This window comes from Salarias fasciatus, chromosome 5 (genome assembly GCF_902148845.1).
Source record: "Salarias fasciatus chromosome 5, fSalaFa1.1, whole genome shotgun sequence".
NCBI classification, from domain to species: Eukaryota; Metazoa; Chordata; class Actinopteri; order Blenniiformes; family Blenniidae; genus Salarias; species Salarias fasciatus.
This window is the reverse complement of record NC_043749.1, coordinates 21,466,945-21,490,900: the sequence shown is the minus strand read 5'-3', so window position 1 is coordinate 21,490,900 and position 23,956 is coordinate 21,466,945. Positions and strand designations below refer to the sequence as shown.

At 41.0% G+C, this 23,956-nt stretch overlaps 1 non-coding gene across 1 annotated transcript; it reads left to right on the top strand.

The window, feature by feature from the left end:
• Window positions 1-3,202: 3,202 nt before the first annotated feature.
• trnap-agg (transfer RNA proline (anticodon AGG)) lies at window positions 3,203-3,274 on the top strand. The gene has a single exon. It is a non-coding gene; the product is annotated as a tRNA-Pro (tRNA).
• The last annotated feature ends 20,682 nt before the right edge of the window (window positions 3,275-23,956 follow it).

Here is a 23,956-nt window from a genome sequence, read left to right as displayed (position 1 = left end):
CTCTGTACTGTGTGTGTTTGTGCAGCAGAATAACAACATTTTAAAGCAGATGCTTCACGCAGTTTTTTAGGGGGGTAATGAATCACGTAAGCTGAAATTACACCTGAATGAAGTAACAAAAGCTTCCATTGAATTAAATTTTCCGAAAGTGCTAATGTTGTGTTCATACAGCTTGAAACTGTGATAGTTTCACATTAGGAAGATTCCATTCCAATGTTCACTGGACGACAACAAACAAGCAACATGGTCGCCTCCGGCAGTACCACACTGTTGCTGCTGTCAGAATCCAGAAAAGAGCCAACCATGGGATGAAATGAAGCTCAGGAGGTGCAGTTTATTTTCACACGAAATACGTGCTTTGAATACATGTTTTATGCAGTACAATGAATTTAAAAAATCTCTAACTTCTGAGGACATTGAAGTAGCTTACAGTACAAGCTATGTGCCCTTTTCCCTCTAACACGAGGGACTTTAGGGACTCCCGAGTCATTTATGGAGTCAGCACAAGTAAAATAATTTGAAACATCTTGCAGCTCCAAAGTATCATTTGGACTTTAGCCAATCCCAGTTGACTATGAGAAAGAGCAGGCTGCATCCAGGACAGGTCACCGATTCATCACAGGTCAAAACAGAGAAAAGTGCAGTCTTTCAGACAACCATGGCTCCATCTCTGAAGGTGATTTTGGAGTTTCCAGTTGACCTCAGAAATGAACTTTTTAGACTGCAAAAGGAAACTGGAGAACAACACACTGAGGCTAAACTCAAACTGGGGGTATGTGGGACAAGAATGATAACCACTGCAGGAAAGAAAAATAGCACATAGCTGAAGGCCTGCAGTTTCACAATCAGCCACAGACATTCAGGACCAGTTTAGTTTTTGTTCATGAATAAAGAAAAACATACTGACATCATCTTAACTTCTCTGTGAACCACATAAAATCCAGTAGTCTGAGCTCATTTTTAGTTGCAGCTTGTCAGTGACAGGGGATGAAGAGCCTCATCAATCATCCTCAAAATGAAGAGAAAATATAATAAACAAATTATTCTTTTTTTTCTGCTGTCCCTGGGATTAGTGAAGTATTTCCTTTCTATGTGTAAATAATGTCTCAGGACTTGGCTCAGCCTCCCTTCTCCCTTCCATGTATTTTCTTTTGTGTGTTTGTGTGCATGTGTGTTTGATTCAGCCCCTTCTGTTGCCTGTGTTTGGATTTGTACCCTGCCTGCGTCTCCCATCCTCCCGCTGCACGTGTCCCTCCCTGGTTGCCAGTGTCATTAGTCTGATGTGCTTCACCTGTTGTTTTCAGCCTCACCTCATGTTCCTACCTGATTGTCCAATCAAGTCCCATCTCTTTGATCTGCTCCAGTGTATTTAAGCTCTTGTGTGTGATTGTTAGGTCCTTGTCGAAGTTTGTCAATCCCTCCAGCTTCAGTTCAGCCCTTCAGATAGTGAAGCGTCTTCACTATCTGTTTGGCCATTGTTTCCCAGTGTCATCTGCATCTGTCCAGTTCCTGGTGTCATCCTCAATGAGGAGTTGCAGCTCACCATGTGCTGCCTGAGCTTGAGTCCTTTGGCCTGCACCCTGATCAAATGAGCAAGCTGGGTCCTTATATTTGTAAATTGGATTCTGGTGGTATCGGTGCCTCATCTGCCATGGAACTCACTGCATGTCATTGTACATATATTGTTAGATCATGCCCTTAATACCGTATTGGCCCGAATATAAGACGATGTTTTTTTTCCAGAAATTGCATCCTCAAAAGTGGGGTCGTGTTATAATCGCGGACTTACGGTAAATGGTCAATACGCATCCGCGCCGCTAGATGGAGCCAAAGTATCACTGACCAGAGAGTGAGTGGAGTGATGAAATGAGATCAAATGATCTGATTAAAAATGGCGGATCATCTGGAACAAAGGGGCTGAACGCTGGACAACTGAGCAAACAACAGAGGCGAAGTTATGATACCAACTTTAAACTGATGGTGATCAACGCAGCAGAGTCATCAAACAACTGCCAAGCCGCCAGGAGATCTGGTGTAGCAGAGCGCCGCGTTCTTATTGGAGAGCACAGAAAAAAACGCCTACAGAATGCTAACGCTATGAGAAAAGCTTTCCGTGGTCCCAAGAGCGACGCTTCAGAGAGACTGATAGAAGGGTGAGTGAATACGTCACTGAAAAACGGAAAGACGGAATGCCCACCACCAGAGCCTGATTCAGCTGAAGGAACTGGGAAGTTATTTACATCATTTATGCAGTTTTGACCCCTTGAGGCTTCTTATTTGTTGCTCATTGTTTCTTATTTTGAGAAAGAGAATATATTTTTTACTCAATACAGTAATATTTTTTTTCATTTTATGTCTCGTGAAATGTTATCTCAGTGGTGAGTTTTTGGGTTTATAATAATGTTATAATAAAAAGTTGTTTTATGAGTGACCTTATTGTCTTCAGCATTTTTTTTTTTTTTTCACAAAATGATCTTTGAAAAATAGGGGTCGTGTTATAATCGGAGTCGTCTTATATTCGGGCCAATACGGTACTTTAATGTGGGTGTTTTGTTTGCAATACAAGTTATTCATGTTGATTATAGTCTCACTCTGTGATTTTTGTCAGTGTGATCAGGTTTTTTCATAGTACGACACTGAAAGTAGTGGTTGAGTGGAATCGTGCAACAAACAAAGCTGCAGTCAGCACATGGTCTAAACACGTGACGTTTTTCTCCTCCGGTCCAGTGCAATGCAAATTAAATAATGGACCAACATCAGTTTTGAAATGGGGATTTTTAAAACTTCAAACTATAATTGTTGTGAACAGCAGAGTCTGAAATATCCTTGGAATATACTTGAATGTGACCTTATAAGATATAATAAAAATAAAATTTGCTGGTATTTCGGAAATGTGTTACATACAAAACCGGAAGTATGTAGGAGTGAATCCTCTTGCATGTTGAGTCTTCTTCCTATTTTTCTCCTTGATAAATGTCGCCCTCTTGTGGTATTTTTGTAACATTACACCATAAAGTTGTGGCAATGAAAGCCTGTTCTTTTTTGAGAGAGAGAGAGAGAGAGAGAGAGAGAGAGAGAGATTATTCAATCATGGGTTTTTTTTTGTATTGTGAAATCTCTGAGCCCTCTGATAGTTTTGTAAAGATTCCTGAGCTGAAAAATATTTTTTTTCAGTTGCTAAGAAACTGTCGGGAAGTCACATGGCTCGTTGGTCTAGGGGTATGATTCTCGCTTAGGGTGCGAGAGGTCCCGGGTTCAAATCCCGGACGAGCCCACGCTTTTTCCAATTTTTAAAAGCAGTTTTACTTCAAATAGCTCGTTTGTGTGTACTTCCGAGTATGTCTCATTATTCAGATTTCACTGTGTTTGCATTGTCAATTTCCACACATTATCATAAGTCTTTCTACATAAAGTGAAATTTTTAAGGCTGTGTAAAAAACAAAAAAACTAATTTACAATATGGTACTTGCGTAAGTTTTCAGTAGCTTTACACCTTTTTCAACTGAAAGAACAGAATGGAAGTCATTTATTGTATATTTTCTGTGTATTTTCTAATCATCCTGCTCATTCCGTCTAATCTCCACTAGAGGGCACAGTTCACAAACATATTTTTTTTCACCACAGATAGCAACTTGATAATGAGCTATTGCTTTTTACTTTTGGTAGAATATAAGAAGTGAGCTGTTTTAATCTATTTATTCAGTTACTGCTGCTAAATAAAAAAAGGAGGGTTTGAAAGAGTTCATTTGAAGACATTGCCTCCTTCATTAGTCTGCATTGTACCTCATCTTAGTGTATTTCCCAAAATGCACAGTACATATATAAATGGATCAATGTTAGGAGGATTTTCCAGCTTTCACAAGCACTTTCCTCATCACTTCACTCACATTTCCATTTTTCCTCAGGATACTGAACCCTTCGAAAGTAATTGTTCTATTAATTTAGTGCATCCTGTTCACAGTGACGTCACTCCACTTCTGCTTTTGTCACTTAGCCAGATATTGCCACATTCAACATCATACATACTAAATGTGCTCAACAAAATAAATACTCATATTCCACCGGACGCGTTGTGGCTCTGTTGCAGCTGCATAACATTTTGCAATGAATAGTCCCCATTCTAATGGGGGCTGTTATTGCACTGGATGCAGTACGGCTGCATTTTTGTTTTGACACGGCATGTCAACAGCCCCAAAGCAGCGCAAATTATACGGTGATGAGACAATTAACTTCTTTCTGTGATAATTGGTGCCTGTAACCAAGACATGGTGTGACGTCTTGCAGGATCCTGCAATTCTGGCGAAATCTTGTAATCTCACCATCTCAGCAACCCTGGTCCTTCGCCAGTGTAGGCACAGGGCCCTGGACAGGTCTGGCAACCAGCACAGATCCGGTTCCTACACCGGGGCTCCACAAGGTAACACATCTGAGATGTATGCGGTGGGGAATGATGCAATACCAATGTGACGCAGATGATGCATCCTCAACGGAGCCACAATTCATCCAGTGGAAGATGGGACAAGGTGCAGTGGTTGTAGTGAAGGTTTTACATTGGTAGGGATTACACCAAAATCTGACGATCTGTCAATTTACTCCGAAAGTGGCGACTGCTTTTCATAATGCATGGACCTCATCCACTTGAGCCCTGTATGCATTTAACTGGTGGAAATTCAAGCAGTGTTGTCAGAACCATAAAGTTCTCCCATTTCAGGACTCTGTTGTGGCCATTTTTTTGGCCATTTCTCTGTTGTGGCCTTGAAGAGCTGTTGGACAAAGGTCTAACCTTCTCCATGGTTAAGTTTATTTGGCAGCTGGATCTGCCTGCCATGCTGGGTTTGATGGAATGACACCAAATACTCTCCCTCTTGCCATGTGCTTCTTAAAAGGGATCTGCCCGCTGAGGCCTACAGTGAGTCCTTTGTGGGATCTGCCACTGGTGCTTCAGGTCATTTGTGGATCTACATTTGCGTTTATGGAGTCTGTTTATGAAATTTCTTTTGCACAACACTGCATATCTTCTCACCTTCTGCTCTATAAAGTCAGCCTGTATGCCTTGTCAACACATCCTTCTTGCACTCAGTTTTCCTCTGATGGCTCCAAATTTACTTCATGCCCAAATCTGGCATATTCGCCGAAGGTCACCCCTTCAGCCTACAGCTCCATGGCCTTTGAGCTCTGGAACTTTGACCCCCTCTTTTATCACCCGAGGAGCAGAGGTGATTGCATTTATTGTCTACTGTGCATACTCTACCCACCTTCTCTGACCGCACTCAGATTATGTATTCATGTGACCAATTATCTGTCTGTTTGCTAATCCAGCCAGAAGTGAGACGCCGTCCAAGCAGGAGCTTTTTCACTGGATTCTGAAGACTAGTTCCCCCAGTTCATGGCAAAAGGAGCCTCCTTTTGCCCCACAGTGTGAGAGCACATTTTATCAGGGGCATTTCAACATTAAAGACTCTATTTAAACAGATACTTATAATGGAAGTTTGTGCTGCAGCTGGCCGGTCATCTCCGCCCACGTCCGTGTGGTTTTATTGTTTGGACGTGATTTGCCACTTTGGTGGCTCAGTGGATCTACCGTACAGTGCACAGGCTAGACTCTGGTTTATATCCGCTCTGCGGGGTATGGATACATGTCCCATCCTGTTGATTTGTACCAAGTAAATAAACTGAAAGGGAACGGAAAGTTACGTCTAGAATTTCTGTTCCTTGAAGGAGAGGAACCAGGAGGAACACTTGTTTGCCCCGCAGTACAACTGGGCTCAGTGAAGAGCTGTTATTGAACTGAGGGATTATGGGCGTTTATGTGACAGGTGGGTCCAGAAATACATCATGACCAATCATCTGAATAGACGTGATATATCACACGTGTTGTTCGTATTCTTCAGGTAACAGACGTTTTAGACATAACATTTCATTTTAGATTTATCTGGACACTAGGTCTGCTAAAACAAAGTTGTGTGTTTTGTTCATGTGGTTTGACTGCTGGCTACATCAGCCGTTATCTTGGAGAAAATGGTCATAATAAATGTGTATCGCTAAGAAGATTTTTTATGAATCAAGTCTGGATTGGGTTTCTGTTGTTCACCAAATGGTTTGCTCACTGAGTGGTTCGTCACACGGCAGACTCTCCCCTCATGCTGCCTCGTGACTCACGAGCGTGGACTAATTCGACCGTTCCACTCCCGGATTGCGCACTCTCTGCTGAGCTCAACTGAACTGAGAAATGGACGAATGAGTTCCAGAAGTGACTCAGATTCACTCTTTTGAACAATTTGGTCGCAACCAATACAAATGGAGAAGGTGGAAGGTGTAATCCCTACCCACCCATATCCTCCACCGTGACCATCGACTATTGTTGTGAGGTGATTGCATTCTCTGTTCTGCTTAGATTCTTCAGACGTCTTTGTAAGCTACAGTGGACAGGAGCGGTTTGATGTATCTGCTTTTAGTACTTTTTCTTCGCTGCACACAGGGCTTTGTCTTTGTTGGAGAGCTCACCGGAATTGTTTCACATTCCCTCAGCTTCATCAGCATTTGCTGTTTTTCTCCGTGTGGCTGCAGCCTGTTCTGCATATTTCCGGTGTCAAGAAAGACCTCAAGTCTCCAGATTATCCAAAACAATGGATTAATTTGGTTCCTTTCGAAGAAAACATGCTTTCTTATCATCAGTGATAATTATGCCTGGAGTTTTACAAACTAGCCAAGTCTTCATGCTGTAGTTTACAGCTCTATCGAAAAAGACTTCTTTAAAAAAACACAACACGTTCAAGAGTTCACCTTGACTCAGTCAGATTGCAGAGGTCACACTGACCTCTCCCCTGTTTCCTTTCTCAAGGAGCCATAAGAAAGAGTGAGCTTCTCTCAACGCAAAACCCTCAACTCCCTTCCGTCTCCCTTCTAAACTTGTTTTTTTCCTCTCTACACTTTAACATTGACAAAAGAAACAGTCAGTTCCTGAACTGTCCATCTCATCCAGCTCAGGGTCAGTCTGCTTTGGCCTACGCATTGAAAGTAGAAGAGCGCATTGAAAGACTATATAAGGGCCATCATACCGAACCGTGAAAGCTCACCATCACATTCTTACATGTTGCATAGTTCCCAAGTTATCTAACACATTTATCTGTTATAGGGGGAGTGTGTTCTTCTGACAGACTAAACTCATGATTTAGAACCAAAAGCCAAAAAGGGAAACATAAAGCCTAATCTTGACTTGAGTAGGATGCTGCTGGCCATGCCAGGTCAGTCCACCATCCGCCACCGTTTCCTCATAATCTTTGTTTTGATACCAGGCCACTCATTGTGCTGCAGCTGCCCTGCAGATATACAGAACTCGTTTCCCATTATGGGATGTACTATAGTGATTTCAACTGGCGGTGAAAAGTGAACCGTCTGTCTTTGTATATGCTCACCTTGGTGCTTTTAGGAAGGAGGATGAGAACGAGACATTGCAGTAGTACATAAAAGAAGATGGTTAAATTGATTCCAAGCAGCTTTGTTTATGAGATACAAACAGTAGAAATGATATAAACTGAATATTTCTCCTTGTAAAGCCTCCTGGACACTTGGGTTTGTGGAATGCAAAGTTTACGGCTGTGTAAGCATAAGCTTTCTAAGCTGAGATTGACAAAAGGCTGCTGGAGAGAGGATTTAAAAAATGCTCCATGTTCTCTTTTTTCCTGTCTCCACATTAGAGGCATGCAGGTCCAACTTTATGTAGATCGTGAAAGTTAGTACTGCAGCTTCAGAGTTTTGATAGCAATCTGAACACACACACACACACACACACACACACACACAGAGTTTTTTTTCTTACGCAGCAGATCAGAATAGACTGAAGTTATTGTCTTCTAATCTCAGAGATGATTGTTTAATTTTTTTTTATTTTACATCCAATTTTGTTTTTTTAGCAATGTTGCTGATAAAACTACATATTTTCATTGTGAGGTGAGGGCTCCAGTCACTACTCCACCTTTTTCTAACATTTCAGCATCAGAGCAAATACATTTCATTCCAAAGGTTATTGACAATCCGTCAGCAAAAGGTCAAAACTCGTCCAGTCGTCGTAGCACATAGAAGAGTCACAACAGCTATTATTAGACTAACCTTTTTTCTTTGGCTTGTGTCCTTTATGAGGGTCATCTAGACAGCTGAAAACACAACAACCTAATAATGAAGTTATTATGCTACAAGTATGGTCGAAGCTTTGGCCCCTTCGGATGTTTTACTCTTTGTGCAACTTCCACAAAATGGGCCCGAAATCTCCCCTAAATATCTGAAAATATCACTTTGTAAGTCTGACATATAACATTTTTTTTTTGAGCGTTCCAATTGTACCTCAGGGATTTTAGAATACTTGATCAAAATTTTCATTGATAAAGTTTTTGAAGTTTGGTTCTGCCTCCAGTCCTCCTCCATCCCTGTTGTACTTTTTTTTTAAATAAGTAGTGTAGCATCCTTTATACCTCCCATTACCAGTGAGCAATCCAACTACTTTTTATATACAGAACAATTTCCGTTTTTATGAATCCCCCGTTAAATTTCAGGGATATTGATCATCTTCAATTACGAATGATATTCTAAACATCGACAGATGATGGAAATAAAGAAGTCAAAACAGACTCAACCAAAATTAAGTCCAATACTGCACTGATAACACATGAGGTGATTTAGGTCAATAAAGCTCACAAAATAATCAAAACAATTAATTATATAGTGAAATAAATATATATCATATTGTATTTTCCAGGTAATCAAGACTAGTTTTGATGATGTTCTGGAAGGAATTCTTGCAGCAGCCACTCGTCCAGGTTCAAATGAGCTTTTTTTATCTAAAGAATCAGCTCACAGAAAGCTCCTCAGCAGAGAAAGAAGTCGCTGACTATTTAAGGTCAGAGCTCGAAATTCTGAATCAGTTCCCAAATGATGTACATGAGATACAGCACTCCAACTCCAACCAGGGCACCGGTGGAACAGTTCAGGTGGCCTGCTGCTTTCCCCGAAAAGGAGCAGACTGTCTGATAGGAGGTTTGAGAAGCTTCTCCTGATGCCATATAATCACTGTTTCACTCCCAAAGAAAACAAAAAAACACTGGGTCTTTGTCAGTGTAGCAATAAAATGAGACTGGACTAACAGGCGAAATGAGGCATGCAACAGCATTTTCTGTGGTGTTAAAAACTGCATGGTTACTGTTCAAAGATCTTAAAAGATTTTGAAGGTGTTAAAAGATGTATAATGCTCCCAGTGGAAATGGTTGCTTAATTGAAATAACTGAAGACTAAAAAATTACCAAATGAAAGAGATTTGATCAAGGTTTCATGTTAAAGGAGAGTTTCATTCATAAGAAAAAAAAATAGATGAATAAATAAATATTTTCTGGTTAACTTTTCCCAAAAAGAATCAAAACATCAATTTTTGATTCAAAGTGACAAAATTTAAAAAATGTGATTCTTCAGGAAAACTTCTCTTTATCTACTTGTTGCTGTTTATTATTAAAATATTCTTTTAAATCTGCTGGGTTGAAATACATTTACAAAATACATACAATACATACATACAATATATTTACTTTTTTTTTTTTTCTACATTAACATTGGAAAGCGTCAGGTAAATTGAAGTGAAGCCTGAAAGACTGAATAGTGAATCCGTCCCTCTTTGCTCCCTGGAAGCAGAATGCCATCCTGAGAGATCCCCCCCCCCCCCCCCCCCCCCCCCCCCCCCCCGCACCACCACCACCACCACCACCAGCAACGTTCTGCTGCAGCAAGCTTCCACACAGTATTAAGGAGATGTTTTTGTCCTCTGAATAAAAAGCAACAACAAATCCTCCTAAAAGCCTTTTTCTTTTTTAAAGGTATTGTCTGCACCCAAGGTTTGACAAAACACCATACTGAAGTCTCACCTCGGTGGAATGGGATCAGAATAGAAAGCATTGGAGCTGAGGAGTATATATTCTCTATAAGCTGCAATAAGATTATTTTTTAATTTAGTATTCAAATGGTTCATTGTGATTAATTTCATTTTGAATTGCATGTTTAAATTTCTTAATTTTGCATTTGAAAGCAGTTTCAAGCCCATAATGAAAAGCGTCTCTTACCAGAGTGTCTTGATTGTGAATCAAATGAACACAAAAGAATTTTTGAGCTTTTGTAACTTCCTTTCAAGATAAACAAAGTGGCATCTAGACCAACTTAATACAATGTCTACTTCAAATCCGGTTTTTCAGATGAAGAGTCTTGGAGAAGTTTGGTCATCAAACCATGACTTAGAGGGAGGAAACAACGGCTAAGTATTAATGAATAAAGGAGCACCATAATTAATTTGAGAGATTCAATGTATCAGTTCTTTCATGCTACTTCAAAAATAACAGAAAACGTGATTTGTAACACTGGTGTGGAATTTGTACTTTGCTGATGAAAAACGGAACATGCCAAAACACAGAAAGCCACAGGAGGATATTTGTAACATTTTCAAGCTTGAAATGAAGAATCCAGTCTTCACAACTCACCTGGACTGAAGAGACAATGTCCCAATGACTGTAAAATGAAAAAAAAAAAAACAAAAAAAACCAAAACAAAGCAAAACGGTACTCTGCAGACATGAGATTCAGAACTTTGAGTTATGTGTTTTCTCTCATGTTTGTTTTGAAATTGAAGTTGAGCCAGTTATCAACCCTAATCCTAATTCTGTGATCAATTGTAATTAAAAACAAAAAACCTTTTTGACAGTCCTACATCCATTAATGGCAATCAACACAATAAAGACTGACTGTCCTAATATTTTAATGTAGATAAATTTGATCAAGTGAATTTCAGTTCTGTCCATTGATGAAGGAGTGTTGAACGTTTCACTTTCGTCGCTTTATGAAGCATCTTGTAATTACTGAATAACTGAATGATTACCAAATAGACTGGCGAAAAAACGTTGCCTTTTACCTGATATCCAATAAAATTGGTGTTTGGATTAAACATTTTTAAACATGCTTGCTTCACCTATTTGTTTCCAGCTTTGGTATTTAAACTCTTTTTTGGAGATAGGGTGATTCATCAGTTTCTCAGGGTTCGCTTATGAACTGGCCACCTGTCGAACATGCGTACTGCTACAGACTCAAATAATGAAAACACATGCACACATACATACATAACAACAACCACAGCAAAATTTCATGATACTACATTATATTCATTGTCACCAACAAGAACAACAACAAAACATCAACCCTAACCCTAGATATTAATTTATTGCTCCCTCACAAATAAACCAGACCAACAGGGAATCAGATAATCATAAATAAACCATAGAGATCTTCAAACTTCAAGGGCAACACAAAGTGGTCTCATAAAAAACAGAGCCTATAGACTAGCAGGTTGAGTAGCTCTTATTTAACCTCAAGACACCGGCCAGCTGTCGTCAGTTCCTTAACGACAGCTGGCCCAGAACCTGAAGCACTAAACACAACAACAAGACAGAGAAGTGTTGGGAAAGGCCTCCGAGCCATCACTGAGGGACCGTTCATGATGCTCTTTTATGTCTCTTTCTGAATTTTGGTTCAGCTTCTCAGTAACATCCCCCCGATTTTGACCAAGGAGAGGAGACAGACAGTTAAATCTGAGAAAACATGTGCGCATGCAGCCAGGCCCAAAATAGAAGCTAAACTCAGATGACGGCGTCAGTAAATCAAAACATTCTTTGTCATGCAGTTTAAAATTCAAGTTGAAATAAAGGATGGCTTTCTTTATCAGGGCTGTTCTGTGACTCAGTTTCTGTCAGTCAAGATGTTTGGATCGACAAATGTTTGTTTGACAAATTGTCCTGCATTCTTCCACCCTAAGCGTGTGAGTGTGCTGACTTGTGTGTCTGTGTGTGAGTGCGGTTCCCAGGTTGCTGCTGCTGCTGCAGGAGCCGAGCGTTGCCTCATCGCCGCCCTGCACCCGGGGCGCCTGGCTGGAGGGCAGCTCGTCAGTCCCATCAGCCCGTCCTGAGGGAGGAAAGGCGGCTGGCAGGACACTGACCAGCAATGCTCAGGTGCCTCCTGTGTTCAGCGAGACTTTGTTGGTCAGAGAGACACTCGGTTCTGTGTTTTTGGTTTCAGGAACCTTTGTTGTATTCCCGTTAGTTTTAGTTACCTTTTGGCTTTGTGTTCTATGTGATGATGAACTCTAGTTTCGAGCCTATTTCCCTTCTCGTCAGTAAATAACTTTATTTGCCATTTAACATTGTTGGCCTTTGTTACTTCCTCGTCCCTTTTTCCTAACAAGTTGGTCATAACAACAAACTTCACCCAAGTTCAAGAGTGAGAACACTTTAATAAGAAAACCGACACACGCAAATCTAACTTTTTCCTGCATGTGGACGTCATTCTCAACACATCGTCGTGGCATCACCATCATCAGTTACAGCCTGTTGCTTGATCCAGAGCTTGGTTGCTGCCGATCGCTCAGGTAACATTTTGACAAAGTGGTTGTGTGGGGTGGGAACAGCAGATTAGAAGGAAAATGTCGCTTGTCGAAACAGCTTTGACAGCTTTGTTTTACTCTCATTTTAAAATGCGGGTGTTTGGAGAGTTTTGTCTGGTCCGCTGGTGAAACGGTTTTGATCACTGTGAGAGGGAGATAAATTGTATCTCATCCCAGTGGCCAGATTAAATAGGCAGGCCAGAAGGTCTATCAATCCCGGCCCTCCCAGCAGATTTCATCCTATTCCCAAACGACGTCTGCGGGGGCGATAATGACGACGATGATGGTCGGGGAAAGTAAAACACATTGAAAGATATCAGTATGCGTCTCATGTTGTGGACAGTGTCATGACTCAGAGATGGTTTTATGATTTCAGACCCAGATTCAACACACACACACACACACACACACACACATAGCTTTTCATTAATCTGTGAACAAAATGCCATCTGGAACAATGGAGAAAATTAGAAAACAGCCAGGAGAATTTTGTGTTCTTATTTTTAATGTAAATGAAATCCTTTCCCCACAAATTAATTGCAAATGTAAATACAAGTCTACAATACCATTTTTACTTATTTTTTTGGCAATCAGTCGACTCAGTCAATGCAAACCAATAAAACCTGATGTGCTCAGGCTTTTCTGCTCTCTGTTTTGCATCTTAACATCGTCAGCGGTTAGTCCCATTAATCTCACTTATATCCAGATGGACAGATTAGGGATGGGTGTTTGTTTCAGTCGCACGCTGCTATGTTGTGATTGAAAACACTATAAGTCCCGATTTGCTGCAGGCTTTTCACTCTCGCTCATGTGGGCTAAGTTGGATGTGATGAAGTTATAGAGTGACAATGGGATGCTGCAACCGGGATGATGAGAATGCCTCGAGGCTTAAACCGTAATCTTCTGGTTGTTCATAAAAATGAAGTCTTCATGGTCCAGAGGGTTAAATATGAACAGCTGTCAGCCGCAGTTTATGAAGGTTGTTCGACAGAAATCTGGTAGTTTGATTTCACGGACGTTTCCTGTCCATCGAAGTGAGGAGAGCACGTCTGGTGATTCACCCTCAAGGTTGGCTCTGAAATTGGAGGGGGGTGGGGGGGATCCTCAGCAGGGAGTCATTATTGTCTATCAAAGAGTCCCCTGTTTCAGCCGCGTTTCATACGCTGCCGTTCTGAAGGAGCAGCTCCGAGCTGTCCCGTACAAATGAAGAGACAGACGGGCCTTTTTTGTTAATTGCCACGTGACAATGCAAAGGCCTCAAATACTGTCTTTTAATTGGGGGCATTACCAGCAGTAGAGGCCTCTGGGGAAAAGCGCTTTGGGTTCACCAGTCAGGTTAATTGAGTACTAACTGTACTTGGCAAGTCATTTTCATTTGCAGCCATCAGATGAACGCGGCGGTTTTTGGGACATCGGCCAAAGTGTAACTCGCAGCTGAAGCCAGCAAACAAATCGGAAAGCTTGCAAACCAGATTGTAGTCCACACATGTGTGATTACTCACTGGAACCAAATTGGCATTGAGGGACCCGAGGATGGGGAAATCTCAGTTCGGATCAATGTCGAGTTGTGATGAAACACTTCATTCTGTTACTACAAAAAAGGACAAAGGCCTACGCTGGCTATAATTCTTTGGCTGGAGCCAAGTTCTTTCGGATAAATGTCCAGAAAATGCTCAAAAATAAGACATTGTCTTGTTTTTGCTGATCCTCTCCAGAAACCTTTGGATTGATGCTGCGAAGCTGGATGAAACCAAAGGTCACTTCATCTATATCGGATAAATCTACTAAGCCACAACCTGCATTACATCCCCTCAAGTGTTTTTTTTAACAGTGAGCTCTGAAGACAAGATGTTTCAGATTTGTGCTGCAGCGAGGTTCTGGCTGACTACTGCTCGTCTCATCATGTATGATTGGTGTACTGGAAATGCAATGCTCCAAAAAAAAATCTCAATCTTAGTTAAAAATAATCACATTGATTTAATTTAAAATTTGCATCCATGCATGCATCACTCCCACAATTAGAAGGCATTAGTGAGCGATCGTGAGTCCCTTTGTGTACACTCTGACGCAAGATGACAAGATGTCTAGGTTACACACTATCTTTAGCCCATTGTCAGATGGGACGGATTCCAGCTCCCCATGACTCTAACTTCAATAGCGAGGTTAAAAGAAGACGGATGGATTTTCTTTCAGAGATAAAACGGTCCATGTCATGAGAGGAGTGCTTCTTGGTGTTTGTGATGTTAAATGTGTCATATCCTTGGAGTTTTGTTAAGTTGTTTTCTTGCTTTGATGCTCAGCTTGTGTTTCACACCGCATTTGTTTGCAGAAGAATACAGTTTATTCAGAGGAAATCTTCGGCCTGATCTAGTGCAAACGAACGAGCTCCTGCAGTATAGCTGATGTGCTCCAGATCCCACATCCAGGCCTCATTAGATTCCTATCTGTCGTCCTTAATCTATAGCAGCGACTGCAATCTGGCTTAAGAAGCTCATTAAAGGTTAACTCGGCGTCCTCTGTACCTCAGGGTTTCTCGAGGTATATGGCGAGAGGAGGGGAGAGGGATAGTGCTGCATTCACTGGAGATCAGCTTATGCATGCAGCGGTGGAGGGGAGCGGAGACACTGGGTGGGGGAGGTGACGGAGAACCAGAGCGAGAGGGCAGAGGGGATATGTGGGAGCCAGGAGACTACAAAAGAGATCAGCTCTCCCTCATTTTAAAAGCTCTGCTCTCTGGAGATGTGAGAGAAAAGTAACATGATGCAGGGATGAAACATGCAAACTGTGCCAATCAATGTAGAAGACAAGCAGGTTTTACAGTGACTTGTGCAGGTTTTGTATTTTCTAATGACTTATTGATGGAAAGAAAACATTGTCAGTTTAATCTAAGAAGTCAGTTTCTCCAGGTTGTGTCTGTTGAAGGATTCAAAGCTTCAAGAAGAAGTGTGTTTTTATTTTAATTACATCGGTTAGTGTTTTAGATAAAAGTGCGTCTTCGTTTTTATCTTGCCGGCACAAAACAACACCTTTCTGTGACTTGTAAACTGTACAGTCTTTACTTTTGAAGGAATGCAAGATTTTGTGGGAATTTCTAAGGCACAACTCAGTTTTGTAAAACAGGACACACAGCTGGAATTAAATCACACAAATACACGATAATTGTTGCACAATGTGTGATTCTTTAAACCTGAGAGCCCTTTTGAAAATCTGTATTTCACTCGATATGGCGTCTCAGTTACAGTAAGTTTGAGAGGCCAGCACAAGACAGAGAGGGGCAAAAAAACAAGCAAGGCCAAGCTTAAACGAAAGTCCTGGGATTATTGAGGAAAAATTTAAAAAAAAAACAAGTCAGAGAGCTAAAAGAAAAGGTTCCAGATAACAAAAACTACAAAGGCAAACAGAAGCAGCATGCTGAGACGGAGTCCAAAGTCCAGGCTCAGCCAAGAACTGGCAGGAACGTGATTTGGAAGACGATACAAGAGAACAATGCACGGGGTCTTAAATCACCTGTACGCTTTGCTAGTTTGTGTGCATAAAGTGCATTCACACTGTCAAGACAGCCAACGAGCAGCAGAGCTGAAAAACCACGTAAAACTCTGAAACACTTTAAAGTCCTTATGTTGACTCGGGATTGGGAGGGAAGGGAGCTGCAGCTGTTCGGGAGTCCAACACCTCATCAACGCCAACAGCGATCCCCTTTCCACATCGCATTACACAACAAAAGCAATACTTTTTTTGTTGTTTTTTTGCCCTTTCTCCCTCTTTTTCCAAGTGTCACCTCTGCTGTTTAGCCTCATCCATCAATCAAACTGACAGGTTGTGACTGTTTTAGCAATCGCGACAGTCTTTGTAAAGGCAACATGATTTTTGGAAAGACCGGTGTCGATATCAAGTATATTTGACAGATATAATAGTGGCTATTTCATTATGTAGGATGTGAAAGCAACACGAGGGGTGACGTCGCCGCAGTCCAGCATGCACGGTACCACAGTTTTAATGTGTTAAGCTTTAACACGGGAGCAGACATCTGGCGGCCGTGACGCAGCTTGAAGCTCTCCTGTTAAAGGATGATCAAGTATTTACGCAACAAAACAATACAAGTGCTTTTTTGCAGCACATCACCGGCTTGTGACGGATGTGTCGCTTGGCAAAGCAAATTTATCTTCTTGATAAACAGTGGATGTAGAAATCCTTAAAAAAAAAAAAAAAAAAAAAAAGCACACTACCAAACAGACTGAAAGGCTTTTTGACAGTGACCTTTTCTATGACAATCATTTTTCTTTTAACTTTAAATGATTGCAAATATTCATGTTTAAAGTTGAGGAGAACTTATTCTCAGTTTTCTCTCACTTCAGTGAGACTTCCTTGATCCAGAGAAATAAAAATGTAAAAAATTGAGCAAACACCTCTTTACAGATTTTTCAGCAATGCCAGAATCAGACAGATTGACCCAACATTCACCTCGAAGTATTAAATAAACTACCAGTGTGTTGCACAGCAAAGTCTTGAAGGTCAGTCCGGAGGACACTGGACACAGGAGACACTTTATAGAAGCAAACTTTTTTTATTTAGACCACTTAAAAAGTCAGTTCATGGTTTCAAAAAACTAAACAAAAGCACAGACTGAGACCGTGGCGAAAAGCAGGCAATAAACAAGTGAGAACTAATCAGAAGGTGAACAGAACATTGGAGAACTGAAGCACTCCCACAAAAACAGAGTGGAAAATGAGAAGTGGGAGGCTGGGAGTATCTATGGTGCAGCTGATGAGCTGAATGAGTCAAGCGAGCAGAGGGAAAAGAGAATACAGGGCAGGTGAGGATGTCTGGTGCGCAACTGACATAAGAGAGAATCACGGGACCACAGCAAGCAGACCGGAAAAAAAAAAAAAAAAAATCATTGAAAAGAGTCCAAACTAATGAAAACATGGCCTTGATTGAAGAATGGCCGCTTTACATATCACTTATTCTGTCCACTAGATAGAAATCATAATGTTAGCTCCAGGCTCTGTTAACTTCCCATGGATTAGGTGAAATGAGTTATTATTACACTATTGTCCATCAAGCATTTTAACTGTTTGAATTTTATTATGTAACAGCATTTTTGTCTTTATCAAATAGTGGCCGTGTGTTGCAGACACAGTAATGTGATGTGCTGTTTTCAGGGACTCTGATCAAATCATAAACGGGGCAATTTAATCAGAAATGCTTACATGACAAGATTTTAATTGGATCTTTGTTTATTCAGGAAAACTTGTAACAGCAGCTTGTGCCTCTGGATACAAGTCACAACAAACTTGTTTAGAGTTAGGGTCAGAGCTGGACACGCCAGAGATATTCCACCAAGCTCTTAGTGTGGAATTGATGGTTGAGATTGAGGGGCTTTATTACAATAATTTCGACATGTCGTCAACTTGTAGGAAACGTTGGCCTTTAAATCAAGAAACAACTTTTTTTACTCAAGTGATTAAAATTTAGTTGTAATGACGATAATGCTATGATTGAGTCAGTTCATGCTGGATTTGTTTTTTTTTTTTTTTTAGTCAGTCCTTTGGGCACATGAATGGTTCTTCCTGGAAAGGTGGTTGATATGAGTCAGTCAGTGAAATTGGGCCAGTCGTTCTTATTCTTGCACAACCTGGTCAAAACAGAAAGCAATGAAGTGACGCAGGCTCTCGAAAAAACATGTCCCGACAGTGATGCTTTCAGTCACGGAAAACTGGAGACAAATAAATTACAGGCTTGCAACTTATCACTTCCTGATTTCAAGCACTAACTTAAGTCTAGAACGTCTCTGGTAAACACAGTGAACACACTGGTCTTAAATACGCTGGCAAATTATGAAGTGATGCCTGACCTCAATGTAACGTCAGTGAGCAAGACACATGGTTGGCAAGGAAAATAAATTCCAGAAAAAAATCTCTGGCTGCAAGTAGATGGAACTGTTTGCTTGCTAAAAAGCACTCTGCAACTTGTTTTCTCCCAATAATTTCAGGTTGTGTTTTTGACGTAGCGTCGACTCGGGGAAATGTTACCAGCCTGGCAGTGAAACCTTGAACTGAGCAGCGAATAGCGTAACAATGAAGAGGACGCTTTGACAAACATTAATATTCTCTATGTAGTGGTTCAGAACCAAAAGAGAAACCCTTCAGTTTAGAAACTCATTTCCTTCTCAAAAACTTTATTTTATTAGATTTTTCTTTCTTTCTTTCTTTTTGACATTCAGTCAACAACTGTAATGATATCTCCAGCATACGTGGCTTTCTTCATTTAGTTCTTGGTGTTCCATTTCCTCCACTTCATGTCATATGACCCTGGACTTTCAGTTGATAAGTCATCTTTATATTATGGATGATCTCAAACCAGAGTTCCTTGCTTGGTGTTTCAGTTTTGTGTCATTTCCCAGCTATCACCCTTTGACTAGCTATGAGTAAACTTTTAACCAGACACCTGTCCCCTCTCTTCATCTATTTTCCCCAGGTACATGACAGCACAGTTATTTGGTAGGCTATATTATAGATCAATATATTGTAAATACTTGTAATTATTTTTAAATTACAGCAGCTCCGGGAGGCGTGTCAAGCATAGAGCCTCCAGCATAGTTGTTGGTTTTTCAGTTGTCTGCTCTTAATCTGTGGAGTCGGGATTAATTAGCTTTAACTTTGATTAATTTTCATTCCATTTTAAAGTTTAAAGTGCTGTACGTTAATCTTAAAGTGAACAAATTACGGTAACAGGTTACTTGAAGCACCCGGTATAGCACATTATAAGTAGTTATAAACACTCATAAATGATCACAATGCTTTATAACTCACTATACAGCATAGGATTAGGGTTAGGGTTAGGGTTAGGTCCTGGCATTGTGATCATTTATGAATGTTTATAACTATAGCTACACGTGTTATAATTGCATTATAATACTTTATAAATGTACTTATAATGTGTTATACAGCGGGGCTTCAAATAAAGTGTAACCCAAATTACTTTTTTTTTTCTTATAATTTCTTATAAAATCAGGAACTGGAAGAAACGGGAACAGAAATGTTATAATGGTGAAGACAGCAGGTGACACAAGTTTGGACAACACACCGGAATTACAAACAAGCCAGTCGTAATGTTTCATAGCTGAAACATATTGCATAATCACGGCAAATCCCAGCAAGCCTCAAAATTGTGGCTTTGTTTCATTAAATACCTCAAAAAAAAAAAGAAAAAATACAGGCTAACCACCAGCCTAAAACAGCAGTGAATGGGTGTAAATTGAAATGTAGCCTTTATGGTTTATGAAATAGCTTTTTTCTCCTTTTTTACCAAAGAAGCTGTGGATGAACTGACTGTTTTGTGCCACATCAAAAGCTTGGTCTCTTTTGCTTCTAGTTAGTATGTAAATTCGCAGAGCACGTCCTTGCCGGACTTTTTCTTCCATAAAATTGACCACTGTGGCTGGTCTCACTCTCAAGTTCATTTCTTCCCTGCAGCCTTCCTCCCATGCTCCGCTTGGGTATTTCGGGCCATTATATCCATGACTGTGAGGCTGCGTGAGGGCTGGAGAGACCAAATGGAAATATGTGTAGAAGCGACGTGAGGGCCCAGACCTGATTCTTTCTGCCCTCATTAGCTGTGTGGGGATTATCCCTCATGGTCACTGCCCTCCGAGGACCGATGGAAGCTGTGGGGGAGCCGGGGAAAGTTATGAGGAAATATTCATCTCCTCCCTGTAGGAAATGATGAGATAGTATGACATTATAAACACATCCAGCAACGTGGAAGGGAATGTGGATGATAAATGTCCTCACAGCACAGAGTCAAGGAACTTGCAGGCATAACTGTGAATGGTGCCCTCTGCTAGAAGTTTATTTTCAGTGACAGAGTAAATGAGACTGCATCGTGGTTTGAGGAGTGGCTTGCATAGTGGGTGGGGGATCATTGTTGTTTTTATTAAATGCACTCAACTGAACCGGATCACAAAAAAACGAGGAGGAGGAGGAGGAGGAGGAGGAGGGAGGCATCATCTTCATTTTTGCCCCGAGAAAGATCTCTGCTGTGAAAAGAAAAGAATTAGCATCTTCTTGCAGCCTCACCGCTCCTTTTATACAGCAGTCCAGCAGCTGTCAGCCTCCTCTTGCTTTCTTAGTTTGATCTGTCTGAGCCTCTGAATCCCAACACACTCCTGTTTATTCTCTTTCTCTCTCTTTTTTTTTCAATTATTCAGCCCTCCCCTCAAGGTCTGGAGATCATGACACAGACTGTAAGACAGTGCGCGATACCGAGACAAGCAAGATTGATTGAGAACTCGAAGTAAAAGTGACCAATTCAAAGGGCGGGGGACGAAGGGAAGAGAGGGGTTGAATGTAAAGTATTGAGCTGTCACAGCAGTCACGGTGACGGGGGGTGAAGTCTTTGATGAGCCATTTCACTCGTTTTGGGGCGAGTGACACTTTGATGATACTCGCAGAACTTTTCGAGATAAATCAAGATCCATATCTGGAGAGAACACTCGGCTTTTCCATTACACCATGGCTTCCAGGGACTCTTTCCAAGAAAATATCACAATTTGATTAAAATTGAGGTCAGTGACAACAGAGAAAAGATTATGGTCAGTGTTCCTTTGAATGTATTTACATTACATATTCTACATTTTTGATGTTTCTGCAAGATTTTGTTCATGTAAGCTCTGTTTTTTAATTTCTTTCCCAACCGAGGGATCTCCCTTTGCATTCAAATACAGAGTTATCTTGTTTTAAAATACAAGGCTGTGCAGTTTCTATGTAGATACCAGCCTGTGGTTCATTCGGTCACATAGTAATGCTTCCTTGCTGTTCAGCAGACATTTCCACCACTTCCACTCTGATTCATTTCATCTTACAGACTGTTCACACAGCGTGTGTTTTAACGGGAATTTCATGTCCGCTTTCACAATAATGTAACAGCAAGCGGACAACCGTAGCCTGCTTCATTACACCATGTTTTTCAGTTTCAAGAACCACATTTATTTCAAAACTAAATTACATTTCCAGTCAACCATCAGCTCTGTGCCACTTCGTGTGATTTTGAGCAAGTGAGTCTCCACTCTGACAGTCTTGCAGGCTTTTGTCGCATTAGTCGTCTGTTTGTTTATTTGTTTGTTTGTGGGGTCTTTTGTAAAACTGCACAAACAGGTAATTGTTTGATTCACCGTATATGCCACGACTTGATGGCATGAGTGGATCTATGGCTGTACATGTGTGTAGCTGTTTAACTGAATGACTGCTTCCTGTGTCACTATATTTCATTGGGAAAAAAAAAAAAAATCAGTCTGTTCTGTTCTATTCTTGCGATCGATTGAAGGTTGCCTTCACAACTGTGAATGTAGTGGTAATGTGCGCGCTTTAGGCCTCTCAATATTGTACCGTTTCTTGTTGACCTTTGCTGTCGCAGACCACAACACAGTTGACAGCGTAAAGTGTGTCTCTGCATCTGTCGAAAAATGAATTCCGCCAGGTTTCACCCCGCTCACAGTTAGCAGTCACCCATCTCCCCCTGCTTCAGCTCCTTCCTTTGACTTTTAATCAGTTATCTGGGTGTGTTACAGCAGATTTTTAAAACCCCGCTTTCAGTCAAGCTTTGAAAATCCAGGCAGGGGCGTTACAGTGATTTTTGCTTTGGCAATGAATCAGTCTTAATTTACAGTTTTATGGATAGATGGATGAACTGATGAATGAGATTTTAGATTTTTTTATAACAGCTAACTGAGTCATTCAGGAAACATCATTCTAAGGAAACAAGAATTGTTAAAAAAAAAAAAATAAAGAAAAAAGAAAAAAAGATAAGTGGTCAATATTGACCAGTTTCTCTATGAAACTTTAAGTCTCTTCATGTCAATTTGTGAGACATGAGCATGATGGTCGTAGTTCACCTGTATAAAAAAGTGAACTGTGCTGATTGCTTTTTTTGACTATATACCTTTATGCACCTGCTAATTGTGCAGACCTTCCCTCTTTTTCAATCCTTTCTATAAAGCTCAGTTTTCCGCACAATTATTTACTCCAAGAAAAGACCAGTTACTGAGAGTCCGTCAGCTGTTGCTCTCGATGAGACCAATTACATGGGTGCTTGCTAAATTTAGACAAGAAAAAAAAGAAAGCTCCAAGCTTTGCAAAATGTTTGTGTGCTCTAAAGCAGGCATGAATTGTGGTAGAAGGGCTGAAAAAAACAAGAAAAGAAAAGCCACTGTACACCCATAGTGAAAATTACATGCATTTTGGCTCGATGACAACCATATAGAGCAACATCTGACTGGAAATTATGGTGCAACGGCAGTTGCAGCGGCCTTAAATATGGCTTTGTGATGCAAAGTCAAGAAACACCATGACTTGGCCAAGAAAATTGTATGTCTGGTGAGGCCACCTTCACCATGTCTCCCGACCATCCAACTGGGACAGAAAAGTCACCTCAGTGAGTATTCACTATTGCTGTTGATGGACTGAACAGTGGAGGGTTTAGCAAGGCGATCTATACAGATGCTGGAGCATCTGGCATGAAAGACATGTTTCTCCACTGCTCACCGAGTTTGCGATTATCAAGACATCTGAACTGTTGGATTCTCAGACTTTCAGCATTCCCCCCGGCTCCCCCCACGTGTTTGATTCTTCATTTTGTATGAATAATGCCAAAGACTGACCTGAGATTATCTATTTTCCTGACAGCCAGAGGTAATGTTCAGTGCAGGTATTTAGAAACTTCTGTGACAGTCAGTTTTATTACAGCTTTCCTCTGGGCTGGATCTGCCCCTCCAGATGGGTTGGACTCTCACTAGACCATTTTGGTCTTTGACGTCACCTGCCAACCGCAACCATCATAACTAGGGATGATTTAAGACACTGGTGCGTGGGCGTTGTTATCTCCTGAACATGTTGAACTGCGTGAACATTTAACAGTGAATTCTGCAACCAATAACGCTACTTATGGTTGATATTGCTGTCTTGTAATAATTACAATCATAACAATAATCTGTCTTCTTCCGGACATAGTTTTCTGAGAACTCTTCCTCCGGGGCCCAACAGCTCTAGCTTTATATTTAACCCTTTTAGGTTTTCCTTCTTCTTTTTTTTTCTTTATGCAAACTTCAACCACATATGACAACTCCACAGGGTTAAATGAGATCCAGATGTGCAGGCCTCGCTCCAAGACCTCATATTCTGCAGAGCCGACCACCCCACCCAAAGATGGAGCTGAACTCACCAGAGCTGCGGGTCTCCGTCAGCTACAGGCAATGCGAGACCTGCTGAACAGCAAAGTTTGCACTAAAATTGAATGGCTGTCCTGAGATCTGCGGCCAAAATGTAGTTAGAGGAGCTTCCTCATGTAATTGAGCCTTTGCAAAAAAAGGCTAAGCTCCCATGACTTGGACCATCACCGAACCTGAGCAGGGATTTACGGACCACGGCAACCAATTCACTGCACTGGATGTAGAGGTTTTTACCTGTTAACAAATTCGGGGACTTATAGGGGAGAGTCAGGA